The sequence below is a fragment of the Budorcas taxicolor genome, chromosome 1, assembly GCF_023091745.1.
Source record: "Budorcas taxicolor isolate Tak-1 chromosome 1, Takin1.1, whole genome shotgun sequence".
Lineage (NCBI taxonomy): Eukaryota > Metazoa > Chordata > Mammalia > Artiodactyla > Bovidae > Budorcas > Budorcas taxicolor.
In genome coordinates, this window is record NC_068910.1 from 130,380,184 (window position 1) to 130,397,693 (window position 17,510).

Sequence of the window (17,510 nt, forward strand, 5' to 3'; positions counted from 1 at the left end):
AATAATAATTGAATGGTTATTTTGGAAACTTTGTGCTTTTGGCCATTTTATAAAATTATTGTAACCAGGGCCACAATATTTGCTTTTTCCAATATAATTAGATTTTTTAGAGGGAGCCAGATATTTCCAATATCTGATGCATTTCATTCAAATAGAATATGCAAATAAACATTTCTATATTTATTTTAGGAGCCAAACACTGAAATTGGGAAATTAAGGTCGTAAATAAAAGTCAGTAATAATAACTTTTACTGTGGTAGCAAATGCAAATCTGAAAATGGTGGAGTTCAGATATTCTTAAAAATGGTACAGAAAGAATGAAGAAGGAGAGTATGATTAGAGATGCAGATAATAGTGATGTTATGGGTGAATATTTATTGGTATGAGAATATGTGTATGTTAATCTATGCTATGTTTGAGAAAGTTTGCTTAACAATACATATAAGAAGATGTCATGTTTGTATAAAATATACACATATGGATACACACACATTTGTTGCTCTTATTCTGCATTTCTTCAGACCTCACCTCACCAGCTTGTAGATATTGAATAAAATTACATCACTTATAAAAATCTAAAACTTTGTATCCCATTAACTAAAGGATGTTAGTACTTTTGAAATCCTTAAAAATTCCTGGGGCCCAGAGGTGACTTGTTTTTGCTCATAACTATTCCCTGTGTTTTACTGGAACACAGCCAAACTCATTCATTTACATGTTGTCTATGGCTGCTTCCAAGTTACAGTGGCAGAGTTGAGTCGTTGCAACAGAAACCATATGGCCCATGAGACCTCAATATTTACTGTCTTGTTCTTCACATGAAAAATTTGCTGACCTCTCCGCTATACTATTCATTACCCATCCACTGCCACCTAAAAGGGTCCAGCCAAAACTTTTCCTGAAAATAGTCTCTAGGTGGTTTAACATACATACTCAAACTTCAGAATCCTAGTCTAGCCTTCCCATGGTGGAATCCCCCTATTGTGTGTGTGTATATGTGAATGTATCCATCTATACAGACGGAAGAAGTTTCTGGAACATGAGATTGTAAATTTTATAAATTTCTTTTAATATATTTTATTGTATTTCTATAATAAACGTAATGCTTTTATAGTGAAAGAAATTGGATACTGAGAATAAGAAGCAGGCACTTAGTTAAACTATATGAAGTCTACAATATCAACCATGATATAAAGCTTAAATGTCATTTACCTTGATTACTTCAATAATCTTATGTTGTCTTCAGAATAAAAAAAAAAGAGATTTTAAACCTTCCTTCAGGGTACTCTAAAATATAATTCCTATCACATCTTCAAATGAATTTTCTACTATACCTATAAAAACACTCCTTTTAAGTCAGTGTGTGGCTTTTACTACACTTATAAGTGAAACTCTCTGGAAACTTTCCTTAGATTTCACTCCCTTTAGTAAACCTTTCCTGCTACCATCAGAGTGCTTTGCACCATTTCCTTAATTTAAAATGTCTACAATGCCCACAGTGTACAGACTTGGACACAATAGCGTCTGAACCACTTAACTGGTACTTAGATTTGTTTTTGTGTTTTTATGCATATGCTCTACCTTTGAAAGTGCACAAAGAGAACCTGAAGACCATTTGTAAATTTCTTATTATCCTCTTACACCAGCACAACTATGAGCTCAGTAAGTCAATGATGATGGTGGTGAGATGGAGTCTGACAGGTGATACTTTTTACTCACATGAACAACGGGAGACTTTTCAAATTTGATAGATGAGAGTAGACATGGCTTCTGTAGTTACTGGATTCACTGAAACTTAGAAAAGAAATCATAGTTTCTTCTAAACAAAGAAATAAAGTGTCAAGACATAAGAAAAATCAAATCCTTAGAAGGCCATAATGAGATGCTACATGTCTTCCATAAAACTATGATTTGTAAATGAAATGAAATGCTTTGGAAAAAGCAGGAGACCTAGGGTCAGAAGGTTTATATCAAGTTCTTTCTTTTTTTTCTTATTGACTAGACATTATATTGATATCTTAAGCAAATAATTTAACTGCTCTGAGTTTCTTTTTTCGCATAAAGTAAAATCATAATCCCTACTTACCCTTTAGAGACTTTTGGAACTTTTCAAGATTAGCATTTATAATAGCACTTCTATAAATATTAGACATTATTTTTCTATAATTATCATCATCGAAGATGAAAGCCACAACACAGGTTACATAACTTTTGCAGAATACAACCAGTTTATGGAAGATAAAGGGCTAACATCCAGTCAGCTGCCTCATTGCCTAGTGCTTTTTACTTTTTACTTGTGATAATGACAAGTTTTGCTAGTTGAAAATTGCTAATATACCATTTGAACCGAAGGAGGTTTAAAAAGTATGCTTAGGGTAGAACACTGTCAGAAAAATGTGCTTATGCATCAATTTCTAGTTATGCAATGAGGGAATCCATTGGAAAGTTTCAATCCTATGTATAGATATTTTCTTTCTTTCACTGCATAGTTTTTTCAGAGTACCGGGAGTCATAACAGATCCTGGATACACAAATCAGAAGCATAAAGAAAAACTGGAGAAAAGGGGGGAAGATAATAGAAGAGAATTAGAAAAGAGAGTCAAATATTTTTAAAAAATGATTGGAGAAAGTCAGGAAAGAAGGAAGAGTAAAACAAAGAATAAGAGGAATGCCTCAAGGAACAAATAAATGGGAAAAGTCCATTCATTTAAAGAATATTTATTAAGCATCATCTGTGTCAAATATTTTTTAGCTATTAGACATTTAATGAATGAAATAATTATGGTCTCTTCCCTCAATGTATAAGAGAAAACATATAAAGAAATTTCTAGATATACAATTATAGTTGAAAAAAGATAATGCTATCAAAGAAAAACAATTAGACATGTAAAAGTTGGACTGATTTTTTTAATGTGTTGTCAGTAAAGGCCTATCTGAGGAGGAAGCATTTAAATGAATCTTTACAAGAAGCAATAAGACAAAGCTTTGAACTTACAGTTCTGAACAAGATAGAATAACAGGGACAAGGTTTAACATCCTTCCCCAAACACACAAACATAAACGGCTGTAATGAATGAAACTGTGGTTTTCAAGACATGAACATCAGGCAAGGAAAACCAGTAATTCTGGCAGATGAGAAACAAAAGAAGTGGACTCTATTACCTGCACCTGTTTACTGCCCCGAGAGAGTTTCTAGATTGCAGCAACGGGAGGAGGGGGAAACCCAAGAGGAAACCAGCTCCCTATGTCGAGAAGATGGGGATGAGAAACCTGGGAAACCAAAGCAGCTCCAGCGCATAAAGAAAGGATCCCAGAGATCTACAGTTCCCTCCTTGAACAAAGTACCAGTCAATACACACATACGCTGTAGCTATCCAAGGACAAGAACCATCTGAAAGGTCTACAGGAAATGGTACCCAACACTCAAACAATGGAAATAGTATCTATTTTTTACCACTAGGCAGACTAGAAAAATATCAGTGTAATTCATATCCGCTTCTAATTAACATTGTACTGGGGATTCTAGCCAGTATAGTCAGGCAAGAAAAATAAAAGTTATCCAGAATGGAAAAGAAGTTAAATCATCTTTTTTCATAGACAACATGATCATCTATGAAGAAAATCTAATAAAGTCTACAAAAAAGCTACTACAACTAATAAGTGAATTTAACAAAGTACAGGATATAAGGTCGGTATTAAAAAAATCAATTTTATTTCTGTCAACCTGTAACACTTAGTCATAAATTAAACAACAAATGTGAAAGATTCATGTATTGAAAACCAGAAAACATTTCTGAAAGAAGTTAAAGACCTAAAAAAATGAAGAATTTCATGTATCAATATTATTAAGATATAGGTTCTCTCCCAATTGATCTGTAGTTCAGTATAGTCCCAGTAAATATCCTGCAGACTTTTTAATAGAAATTGACAAACTGATTCTAAAGCCCATATAGAAATGCAAAGGATTTAGAGTAGCCAGAGAATATTATTCTTTAAAAAGAATGATCTTGGAGAACCAACACCACCTAATCAAGACTTTTTAAAAAAATTAGTGTTACAGTAGGGGAAGGAGAGAAGGGGGCGGATTGCGAAAGTAGCACTGATACATGCTACATGATATATATGTATACACTACCATGCGTAAAGTAAATAGTTTGTGGGAAGTTGCTATATAACACAGGGAGCTCAGCCCAATGCTTTTGATGACCTAGAGGGGTGGGATGGGGTGTGGGGTGGGAGGAAGGTTCAAGAGAGAAGGGATATGTGTATACATATGGCTGATTCATGTTGTTGTATGGCAGAAACCAACACAACAATGTAAGGCAATTATCCTCCAATGAAAAATAAATTTAAACATGAATAAAATTAGTGTTATTGAGTCAGGTTGGTATTGATCCAAAGACAAATATGTCAGTGGAACTCAACAGACACTCCAGAGATATACCTACATGTATACAGAACACTGATCTTTTTACAAAGGTGCAAAGGCAGTTACGTAGAGAAATAGTCTTTTCTATTAACTGTATTTAAACAACTGAATATCCTTTCATAAAAAAAGTTATTTTGATTCATACTTTGTACTAAATTTTAATGATTTACAATGGTTAATAAGCTTTGATATAAAACTTAAAACCATAAATCTCGGGGAAAAGGAGAAAATTTTGTGACCTTAGGCAAAAATGTTTTAGAGAAAATATCAATGTCATGCTCCATAAAGGAACAAACATACAGATAAATCAGATTTCTTCAAAAGTAAACATTTTTTGCCCTTTAAAAGACACTTCTGAGAATGAAAAGTTAAATCATATACTAGGAGGAAATATTTGCAAAGTGTATATCTGATTAAGGACTTGTATCTAGAATTTATTTTTTATTTTCTCAAAACTCAAGAAAGCAAGCAACCCAATAAAAATGTGAGTCAAAGATTTGAATAAATAATTCACAAATGAAAATAGTGATTAAAAAATAAGCATATAAAAGATTCTGAACATTCACTGTTAAGAAAATCAAAACTACAATAAGATAATAATACATAATAGTGGCTAAAATTAAAAAGAATGATCATACCAAGAACTGGCAAGAATGCAAAGGAAATAGAAAACCACTGGTGCGAATGTACAATGGTATAAAACCATTTGGCAGGTTCTTAAAGATTTAAACATATGCTTAATATGACCTAGCCAGTTTATATACATGTAGTTATCATATTTACCCTCAATAAATGAAAGCATGTGTCCATACAAAGACATTCACAGCAACCAGAAGATTCAAACATCTTTAATAGTCAAAAACTGAAATATCTAAAGTCTCCATCAAAAGTTCAATGAATAAGCAAACCTCATATATATTTTCAATAGTTTACTATGCAGCAGTAAAAAGTCATGCACTATTGATATGTGCTATACCATGGATGAACCTCAAAATAATTACATTGAGTAAGAGAAAACAGGGCACATATTGTATGATTCCATTTATATAAAAAAATCCTAGGAAATGAAAACTAATGCAGAGTGACAGAAAGCAGATCCACAGTTGCCTGGGGATAGAGAAGGGGCTGGAAGGGAGGGTTATAAAAGGACACAAAGAAATTCTTGGACATGATGGATGATACATTTATTATCTTGATTGTTAAGATTTACCAAATTAAATACTTTGTAAATAGGCCGATTAAACCTCAAAGAGTTATTAAAAAAAAAAAAAGAGCTAGTCACATGAAAGGGAGAGAGCAGTATGTTCCAGGCAGAGAGGAGAGCTTGTAAGAAGGTTCTAAAGTGGTTAAGGACTTTATCTTCTAGAAGTAGAAAGGTCAAGGAGTCTGGGGATGTGGTGATTGACAGGAAAAGTGGGTTAATATTTTGATGTCTAGATGAATAGGGACAAGATCATACAAATTTCTGAAGCAGTTATAAGAAACAGTTTTGAGCAAGGAAATGATAGGCTTTGATTTATATCTTAAAAACATTACCCACACTGCTGAATGAAAAAAAAAAAAAAAACCTGTGAGGCCAAAAAAGAATTAAAGCAAATATACCAGTTGGAGGGCCAATATTCTACTCCAGGCAAGAAATGAAGGTAACTTTGACTAGGGTGATAGCAGTGTTGTTGGAGGAAAACAGACAGGTGCAAGAATCATTAACACACAGCTACTAACTAATTTAATTTGGGATATCAGAAGGTACAATAAAAGATTATTTCCCAAATCTGGGCTTGAGCCAATGACTGTATCATGATATTTACAAAGATGAAGAAGCTAGGGTTAGTGCATGGCATGGTGGTAGGGACTAAAGAGTTGAGTTTTAGACTTGCTAATCTTTGATATATCTGTTACGAAGTGAAGATGACAAGTGGACAGGTAAACAAATCAAATTTACATACATATACAAATTTAGTAGGTAATGGTAGTTATGGAGGGAGCAGAAGAAGGGAAGTGAGGGTTTGTGAACAGAGACAACAGGAACTACATTTAATTTCCAAAGGAAGAAGAGTAGCTGGCAGAGAACACTTGGCAGGGAGAAGAGAAGAAATGAGGAGACTATTGAAGAAACTATATTAAAGGGGGATATTTCAAGAAGTGGTCAGCCATATCAAATGCTATAGTAGGGTTAAGTTCAGAAAAGTGATTAGTGGGTATTGTGCTGTGAAGGTTATTAGCGACCCTTTACAAAGTAGTTTTGGAAAAGTATTGGGATAGAAACCACAATTATTTTAGACTAAGGAGTGGCAATGAGGAAACAGCACAAGTAAATAACTCTTTTGAGATGTTTGGTTATGAAGGGGTGCCAAAAATAGGTCAGTACTTGCATAGGAAGAAAATGTTAAGAGGAGGATATTTTTCATTTTAGATAAAGAGCATATTTTTAAGTTGATGTGACTATTGAATGATCCACAAAGAAAGAGATTGATGATAAGAGACAGAGGGAAGAAGAAGGAGCAAAATCCCCCAGAAAAGTGAGAGGGGAGGATATCCAAGCATATGTACAAAAATTAGTATCCAAGAGGAGGCTTTCTCTATTGTAATAGAGAGGTACATAAAAGGAAAAAGCTACAGAATCAGAGGGTATAATTTGTAATCATACAAATTACAAAATGTATGATTTTGTTGAGAAATTAAAGAAGTGATTTTTGCATCTCTGTTTTTCAGTTCTGTATTTTGATGGGTTTCCTTTTGAAATCAGTTTTACAGAGTGTTTTCTTACTCCAGACTTTGTATTGAAAAGCACACTGGTCTGTAATTAGTAGGTAAAATATAAGCTTCCATCTTTGAGTTCTATGAACAAAGAATAAAAAATAAGAGAGATATGTGAGTTTTCTAGAGTTTAACAGTCACCTTGTGTAAGTCAAACAAATAAAACACCTACTATAATTTAGAGCAGTGGTTCTCAACTCAGTATGATTTTGTCCTCCAGGGGACATTCGGCAATTCCTGGAAACATTTTTGGTTGTTACAACTTGGGGAAGGAGTGCTCTACTGGCATCTAGTGGGTAAAAGTAGAAAATTCATGCAGTCTCAAAGTGCTTGCATTCAGGGGATATTATAGAATCTGACCCAAGCTGAATTAAACTATCTGAAACTGCATCTCAACCCTCTTTCTGCACAAATACTGAGAATATTAGGAATCAGCCTGTTAAAAAAGTGAATAGGGAAGTTTGAGGGTTGCATTGAGGAGCAAAGGTTTTGAGGGGAAACTGAATCTAATTAAAGCTGCAGGCCAGCCACAGCTCAGCTCAGTACTTTCTAGAATCTGAATGATTAGCACTTCACTTGAGCAGTCTGACAAAGGATAAAAATTTGTAAGCCTGTAAAAAACTTAAGCAACTCTCTTAACCAAAATGACCTGACATAAATAGACATTTGCATCATATTAATGAAAATACACTTTTTTTTTGCAACATGGAACATTCACAAATTTGGACTGTCATGAAACAATAATGAATTAACATCAAGCACAGTGTATTCTCTAATCATAAAAGAAATTAAATTAGAAATCAATAGCAGAAATATGTCTTAAAACCTCCAAATATTTGAAAATTAAGAATAGCTCATGTCTTCAAGAAATCATAAGGGAATTTTTAAAATTATTTTTTAACTTAGTGAAAATATAAACACAAAATACCAAAATTTGTGATACTGAGATGTTACTAAAGTAGTACCTAATGGAAAGTTTAGAACACTAGAAGCTTAAATGAGAAAAAAGAAGGATCTCAAATCAATAATCTAAAAAAATCTTCTTAGTTAAAACACTGAAGAAGAATAGTGTAACCCAAAGTAAACAAAGGAAAGAAATTAAATCAGGGAAATAGTGAAATGAAATCAGTGAAATAGAGTAGAGCAAAAGATAGAGTAGATCAACAATCCCACAAGATAATTCTTAAAAAAACAACTACTACGATCTATAAAACTGTAGAAAGACTGATCAAGAAAGAAGAAAAGCATAAATAACCAAATGTAGATGAAATTAAGAGATTTCTTGAAAGGAAAAAGATTATAAAAGTGACAAATTTAAAAAAGTGACAAACACATTGGAAAATATAAATAGACTCATGTTTTTTTACATTTTTTTCTATTCAAAGTTAAATATTCACAGCAAAGAAAACTGCAGGCCTCACTGACTAATTCAGTCAAACATTTAAGAAAGAAATAACCCATACTTTATGCAAACAATTTGAGGGCTAGAAAAAAAGAGAATTCTTCCCAATAGGTTATGAGGCCAGCACAATGTTGAAAATCTGACAAAAATAGTAACTTAAGGGAAAGTACAGACCAGTCTCACTTATGAACATAGATGCAAAAGTGATAAATAATATATTAGCAAATGGAAGACAGATATCTGTAACAAAGATGAAATATAACTGAGGTGCATTTATACCAAGAATATGTTTAATATTTGAAAATCAATGTAAAACATCCAATTAACCTAACAAAGGAGAAAATATGTAAATACCTCAATACATGCAAAAAATTCATAATTTAATACTTATTTATGATAAAAATCCTCAGAAAGTTAGGAATAGAAAAATATATCCTAAATTGAATAAAACCCATCTCTGAAAAACTTACTAACATAATAATTATGAAATAATATTAAAATACTGAATTTTTTTCTACTAGAACTGGTAACAAGGGAGTGATGTCCACTCTCATTATCTTTGTTCAACACTGTGTTTGATTTAAGTAGGGGCAAAAAGCAAGCTAAAAAGTAATTTGTATAAAGATCAGAAGGAAAACACTAAAACTCTATTTGCCAGTAGTGTTGTGGTATATGTAGGAAACCCATAAGAATAAACAAAAAAGCTATAAAAACAATTATGAATTTTGCAACATCAAAGAATACAAGTCAGTATACAAAAATCAACTATATCCCTATATAATAGCAGTTAACAATTGATAAATACTTTTTTCTTTGAGAAATATTCTTAAAACTTCCCTATACAGGACAGATTTTCAGATACCAGCCTGAGAAGCACCAGGGATACGTTCTGCAGAGAGAAGCATAACTGGGAAAACCTGTTTTTAAAAAGCCAATCACTTAGTCTCTGGTCATTGTCCTAAGAGGACGCAGAAAATGAAAAAGCGTTGATTCAAGAAACTATATTGAAACTTGGTTTAAAAAGTGAGAATTTGTAGACCTGAGGCACAACTTGCACTATACCTCTCCTGCCTGCAAGTTGCCAGCATTTCCTGCTCTCTCTAACTCAAAGTTGAAAAGTCCAAATTCCTGCTGAGTGTGGTCAAGAGGTCAGAGGCTCCCTTCCCCAGCCAGTCCCAAACTAATAGGACAGAAGTTCTACACCAGGTATGGCAAGTCAAAAATGCCGAGGTTCTGACTGTTCTCACACCAGCTTGCTCATAAGGCAGAAGTTTCATGCCAAAAAAAAGTCAAACAGAAAATCAGAGGTTACCGCCTCTACCCCAGCCTAGTGACTTAGAGGTTTTGCTCAGGGGATGAGATAGTCTATAAGAACTGTGAATTCTGATGCTCTCTCCAAACAAACTAGCTTAATTTAAAACAATTTGAGAAATTCAAGCATAAAAATGCCCTCAAAACTGATGAAGTGTTTGATAGAAATAAAATAAGAGGTAGGTAGTTCTTCTTAATTAACAGTAACCAGCTAGAACATAGTCAGCTGGTTCACTGGAGAGAACCTAGAAAAGAGATCAAAGTGAAGTCGCTCAGTCGAGTCAAACTCTTTGCAACCCCATGAACTGTAGCCTACCAGGCTTCTCTGTCCATGGGATTTTCCAGGCAATAGTACTGGAGTGGATTGCCATTTCCTTCTCCAGGAGATCTTCCCGACCCAGGGATCAAACCCGGGTCTCCTGCATTGTAGACAGACGCTTTACCGTCTGAGCCACCAGGAAGTCCAGAGAAGAGATAGCTAAGACAACTTCTCCTGAGGTTTGAATAAACCTCCAAGAATGGTTTCAAATATGACCCCTGTCCAAATTTAATGTTGGAATAATATATGGGCCAGGGTGTTCTCTAAAATAGCAGAGTAATCACTTAGCTCTAATTGTGATACCTAATAGCTAGAAGTGAAATCAACAAAGGCAGACAGACCTCCAGAGAGATCAGGGAAAGCATCAAAGAGAGCCCTGCTAAAAAAAACCACTGCCGTCTCAGAGTGACGGTATACACTGAAGGCTGCACCTTCTGAGGACAATATCAAAGCCTTCACAAGGTAAGGAAAGTAAGTTTCACTAAAATAGTCTAGCCAGATTACTAAACAAATAAGCAAATAACAGTAAAAACTAGAAATGGGGAGTAAAATCAGTAATCAGCATCCAGAATTGCTATATTGCCTAAAATGTCCAGCTAACAAAATATTATGAGACTTGCAAAGAAATAGGAAAGTGTTACCTATTCACAGGAAAAAGCAAGGAAACAGACATTGCCTCTGAGAGGGCCCGGATGTTGAATTTAACAAAGACCTCACAGCAACTTTAAAAAATATGTTTAAAGAACTATAGAAGGAAGGGAAACTATGATGATAATTCCCCATCAAATAGATAATACCAACAAGAAATGGAAGTTACATAACATAGCAAATGGATCTTAGACCATACATAATAATTAACTCAAAATGGATAAAAGACTTAAATGTAAGATCTGAAACCATAAAACTCCTACACGCAAACATAAGTGGTAAACTCTGTGACATGGGTATTGGCAGTGATTTTTTTTTTTGATTTGACCCCCCAACCAAAGAAAATGTAATAATAAACAAGTGGGTTACATCAAAAAAAGGAAATGCCTATTTTTTTGAAATTCTTCCCAAAAAATTACAGAGGAAGGAACACTCCCAGCCTCTTTTTACGAGGCCACTATCACCCTGATACCAAAACCAGACTAAGATACCACCAAAGAAGAATATTAGATGCCAGTAACACTGATGAACACAGATGCAAAAATCCTTCACAAAATACTAGCAAACTGAATCCAACAATACGTTAAAAGAATCATACACCATGATCCAGTGGGGTTTATCACAGGGATGCAAGGCTGTTTCAGTATCCAAAAATAAATCAGTGTGATATACCATATTTACAAATTGAAGAATAAAAACCATATGATCATCTCAATAGATGCAGAAAAAGCTTTTGATAAAATTCAATACCCGTTTAAGATAAAAACTCTCCAGAAAATGGGGATAGAGGAAAAATACCTCAACACAATAAAGGCTATCACTTACCTGCAGATAACATCATACTCAGTGGTGAAAAACTGAAAGCATTCCCTCTAAGATCAAGAATCAGGCAAGGATATCCACTGTCATTTTTATTCAGCATAGTTTCATAAGTCCTAGCAACAGCAATCAGAGAAAAAAAATAAAAGGAATCCAAATTGGAAAAAAAAGTAAAACTGTCACTGTTTGCAGATGACTTGATACTATACATATAAAAATCCTAAAGATGCTACCAGAAAACTACTAGATCTCATAAATGAATGTGGTAAATAAATTTGGTTGCAAGATACAAAATTAATACACAGAAATCACTTACATACAGTTACAATTAGACATCAGAAAGAAAAATTAAGGAAACAGTCCCATTTACCATCTCATCAAAGAAGAATAAGATAACTAGGAATAAATTTACCTAAGGAAGCAAAAGACTTGTACTCTGAAAACTGTAAGATGCTAACGAAGGTAAAGACAACACAAATGTTCTTTGATTGGAAGAATAAATACTGTCAAAATGACTATACTACAGATTCAGTGCAATCCCTATCAAATTACTAATGACTTTTTTTGAAGAACTAGAACAAAAAAAGTTTACAATTTGTGTGGAAATACAAAAGACCATGGACAGCCAAAGGAATTTTAGGTAAGAAAAATGGAGTTGGAAGAATCAGGCTCCCCGACTTCAGACCATACTACAAATCTTCAGTAATCAAAGCAGTATGGTAAGAAATATAGATTAATGGAACAGGATAGAAAGACAAGAGATAAACCATATACCCCTGGTCACTAATCTATGACAAAGGAAGCAAGAATATACAATGGAGAAAAGGTCGGTTCTTCAGTAAGTGCTGCTGGGAAAACTGGACAGCTACATGTAAATGAATAAACTTAGAACACTCCATAACACCATATGGGCTTTCCTGGTGGGTTCAGTGGTAAAGAATTCACCTCCCAATGAAGGAGACATGGGTCAGGAAGATCCCCTGGAGAAGGAAATGGCAACCCACTTCAATATTCTTGCCTGGGAAATCCCATGGATGGAGGAGCCTGGCAGGCTACAATCCATGGGGTTGCAAAAGAGTTGGACGTGATTTAGTGACTAAACAACAATACCATACACAAAACCTCAAAATGGATTAAAGACCTAAATGTAAAGCCGATACTATAAAACTCTCAGGAAAACATAGGACGAACACTCCTTGACGTAAATCACAGCAAGATCTTTTTCAATTCACCTCTTAGAATAATGAAAATAAAAATAAACAAATGGGACCTAATCTTAAAAGCTTTTGCACAGCAAACTATAAATGAAACAAAAAGACAACGCTCAGAATGGGAGAATATGTCTGCAAACAAAGCAACCAACAAGGGATTTACCTTCAAAGTACACAAACAGCCCATGAATCTCAATATTAAAAACAAAACAATCAAAAAATGGGCAGGGGGCTTCCCTGGTGGTCCAGTGGTTAAGAATCCACCTGCCAATGCAGCAGACATGGGTTCAGTCCCTGTTCAGGGAATGTCCCACATGCCATGAGGCCACTAAGTCTATGGGCCACAACTACTGAAGGCTGTGTGCCCGGAAGCCCATGCTTCTCAGCAAGAGAAGCCACCGTGACCAGAAGCCTGCATACTGTAATGAAGAGGAGACCCCACTCGCCACAATTAGAGAAGGCCCTCATGCACTGACAAAGACCAAGTTCAAGCAAAAGGCAAGTAAATAATTTTTTAAAAAAAATAAAAAAATTGGCAAAAGATCTAAATAGACGTTTCTCCAGAGAAGACACACAGATGGCTAAAAAGCACATGAAACGATGCTCAACATCACTAATTATTAGAGAAATGTAAATCAAAACTACAAGGAGGTATTACCTTAACATTAGTCAGAATGGCCATCATCAAATATCTACAAACAATAAATGCTGAAGAAGGTGTGGAGAAAAAGAACCCTCCTACACTGTTGATGGGAATGCATACTGATACAGCTACTACAGAGAACAGTATGAAAGTTCCTTCAAAAACTAAAAATAGAACTATTATATGATCTAGCAATCCCACTTCTGGGCATATATCCAGGCAAACCATTATTAGAAAAGATAAAGATACATGCACCCCAGTGTTCACAGCAGCACTGTTTACAAACTAACACAAAATTTAAAATCAAGTATACTTCAATAAATTTTAAAAAAGAAAAGGTGCATCATCAGGGAAATGCAATTAAAATTACAATGAGAAATTACCTCGGACCTCTTAGAGTGGCTATTATAAAAAATATAACAAATGTTGACAAGGACATGGATAAAAGGGAACTTTTATCTGTGGGAAAGAAATTGGTTCGAGCACTGTGATAAATGGTATGGAAGTTTATCAAAAAATTAGAAATGGAACTGCTATATGATCTAGCAATTCCACTTCTGAGTATGTATCCAAAGAAAATGAAAACACTGAAAAAGATACATGCACTCTCATGTTTATTGCAGCATTATTTACAATAGCTAAGATACAGAAACAAGTCATCATCGATAATGAATGGATAAAGAAGATATGCAATGGAATATTAATTCAGCCATAAATAAAGGAAATCTTGCCTTTGTGAAAACATGAGTGGCTCTTGAGGCCAATATGCTAAGTGAATTATGTCAAACAGAGAAAGACAAATACTGTATATTACATATATGTGGAATCTAAAAACAAAAACTGCAAAAAAATATGCTGATATATACAGAGAACATATTTGTGGTTGTCAGAGGAGTGAGCAAGAGGAGATGAAATAGGTGATAGGGTTCTGGAGAAAGAACCAAATGGAAATTCTAGTGTTGCAAAGTATAATAAATGAAGAGAAAAATTCAGTAGAGGAACTCAACAGTAGATTGAACTAGCAGAAATAAGAATCAGCAAATTGGAAGGTAGGTTGATAGAAATTATGCATTCTTAAGAACAGAGAAAAATGCAGAAAATCAACAAACTTTAGAGAAGTATGGGACACTTAAATGCACCAATGTGTCCATAATAATGTGGTAGAATAAGGGGAGAGAGAAAACGAACTTGAAAACTTCCAGAATTTGAAGAATTCCAGGTAGGATGAAAGCAAAGATACCACACTGATGCACATCATAGTAAAAATGCTGGAAAACTGGAAAATGTTAAAAATAATGGAAAAATGACTTATCACGTATGACTCAAAAAATAGGACAGACACAGGGGAAGCCAGAAGACTTTAGGGTGACATTTTCAAAGTGCTAGAAGGAAAAAAACAATAATCGAACAAGATTCTTATCACCAGCAAAACCACATTCAAAAATGTAGGTTAAATAAAGATATTCCCAGAAAGGCTTATGGCCGAAATATTTACTTATAATTCCACTAATGCTATTAGCTATATTATTTGTATTTTGGCTGCTTTACAAGATTATTGCTTATTTTATTATATAAAAAAAGGTATTCCCAGATAAACAAAACCAGAATTTCTTTCTAGCAAAGCCATCCTCAAAGAATTACTGAGGGAGATCTTCAGGCTGAAAGAAAGTGACCCAAATGGTAATTTGAATCTAGGTAAAGAAACAACACTGTTACGGTAGTTATAAACTATGTGTATTTCTTCTCTTAACTGATTTAAAAAGCAATTTCTGAAACAATATGTATAAAATTGTATTGGTAGGCCAATAATATATAGAAATGTAATATGTTTTCCAATAACACAAAGAAGGCGGTGGGAGCAAAGTTGTATTGATATCTGAGTAAGTAGATGATGGCTCTACCAGAACAAATGAAGAAAGCCAGAATGGTAAATCAGAAGGTTAATATATAAACTTATAAATATATGTTTGTTCTCTTCTCTTGGCTTTTATAAAAAATAAAATTATATAAAGCAGTAATTATAGCAATATGTTGTTGGGGTTTGTAATACATATGGATATAATATAGATTGCCAGGAGAAATATCAATAATCTCAGATATGCAGATGACACCACCCTTATGGCAGAAAGTGAAGAGGAACTAAAAAGCCTCTTGATGAAAGTGAAAGAGGAGAGTGAAAAAGTTGGCTTAAAGCTCAACATTCAGAAAATGAAGATCATGGCATCTGGTCCCATCACTTCATGGGAAATAGATGGGGAAACAGTGGAAACAGTGTCAGACTTTATTTTGGGGGGCTCCAAAATCACTGCAGATGGTGACTGCAGCCATGAAATTAAAAGACGCTTACTCCTTGGAAGAAAAGTTATGACCAACCTAGATAGTATATTCAAAAGCAGAGACATTACTTTGCCGACTAAGGTCTGTCTAGTCAAGGCTGTGGTTTTTCCAGTAGTCATGTATGGATGTGAGAGTTGGACTGTGAAGAAAGCTGAGCACAGAAGAATTGATGCTTTTCAACTGTGGTTTTGGAGAAGACTCTTGAGAGTCCTTTGGACTGCAAAGAGATCCAACCAGTCCATTCTGAAGGAGATCAGCCCTGGGATTTCTTTGGAAGGAATGATGCTAAAGCTGAAACTCCAGTACTTTGGCCACCTCATGCGAAGAGTTGACTCATTGGAAAAGACCCTGATGCTGGGAGGGATTGGGGGCAGGAGGAAAAGGGGACGACAGAGATGAGATGGCTGGATGGCATCACTGACTCGATGGACGTGAGTCTGAGTGAACTCCGGGAGTTGGTGATGGACAGGGAGGCCTGGCGTGCTGCGATTCATGGGGTCGCAAAGAGTCGGACACGAATGAGCAAATGAACTGAACTGAATAGCATATAGAAGAGGAAGAAAAAATGGTGCTATAAGAATAATGTTTCTATATCTACTGGAATTTAGTATACATCAGAAGTAGATTCTTATAAGATGTATATGTTAAATCTCAGAATAACCACTAAGAGCTCCAAAAATATAGGGTAAAATTTATCACTTCACTGTCTAAATATCACTTAAATATTTAAATATTTACGTAAGTACAAGTAAAGCAATAAGGAAGAATTAGAAGACTAGAAATACATGAGTTATGCAGGAAACCTAAAATGACACATGTAACCCTGTATCAGTAATAACATTTAATGTGGATAGATAATAATAAAGGAAACAATCAAAAGACAGATTGTTGGGCTGAATTTTTAAATAAATCAAGATCCAATTCCATGCTATCTGAAGGTGACACCAAAAGATACAAATGGGAAAAGTAAAAGGATAGAAAAATATCACACAAACAGCAAACATTAAAAAAACAAACTGGAATAGCTCTACTAATATCAGACAAAAAGATTTTGAATAAAAAATTTTATTAAAGAGAGACATTTAAAGTGATAAAAATGGTCAGTATATCAAGAAGATGTAACAAACCTAACAGCTAGCTTCCCTAATAGCTCAGTTGGTAAACAATGCAGGAGACGCCAGTTCTATACCTGGGCTGGGAAGATCCCCTAGAGAAGGGATGGGCTCCCCACTCCAGTATTCATGGGCTTCCCTTGCGGCTCAGCTGGTAAAGAATCTGCCTGCAATGCAGGAGACCTGGGTTCAGTCCCTGGGTTGGGAAGATCCCCTGAAGAAGGGAAAGGCTACCCACTCCAGTATTCTGGCCTGGAGAATTCCATGGACTATACAGTCCATCGGTTCACAGAGAGTCGGACACAACTGAGCGACTTTCACTTCACTTCACTTCAGATACCTAACAACAGAGTTACAAAGTATTTGAAGCAATCTGACAGACTCAAAGGGAGAAACAGACAATTCCACAATTACTGGATATTTTAATACTCTACTTTTAAATATTATACAAGAACTAGGCAGAGGGTCAAAAGCTAAATAGAAGACTTGAAAAATGCCATGTGTAAGACCTCTGTACTCAAA

The 17,510-nt window shown here is 34.7% G+C and overlaps 1 protein-coding gene across 1 annotated transcript in view; it reads left to right on the forward strand.

Annotated features, from left to right (window-relative positions):
* STXBP5L (syntaxin binding protein 5L) overlaps positions 1-17,510 on the forward strand; it is a 308,945-nt gene that overhangs the window by 210,156 nt on the left and 81,279 nt on the right. The gene's annotated exons all lie outside the window — the stretch shown is intronic.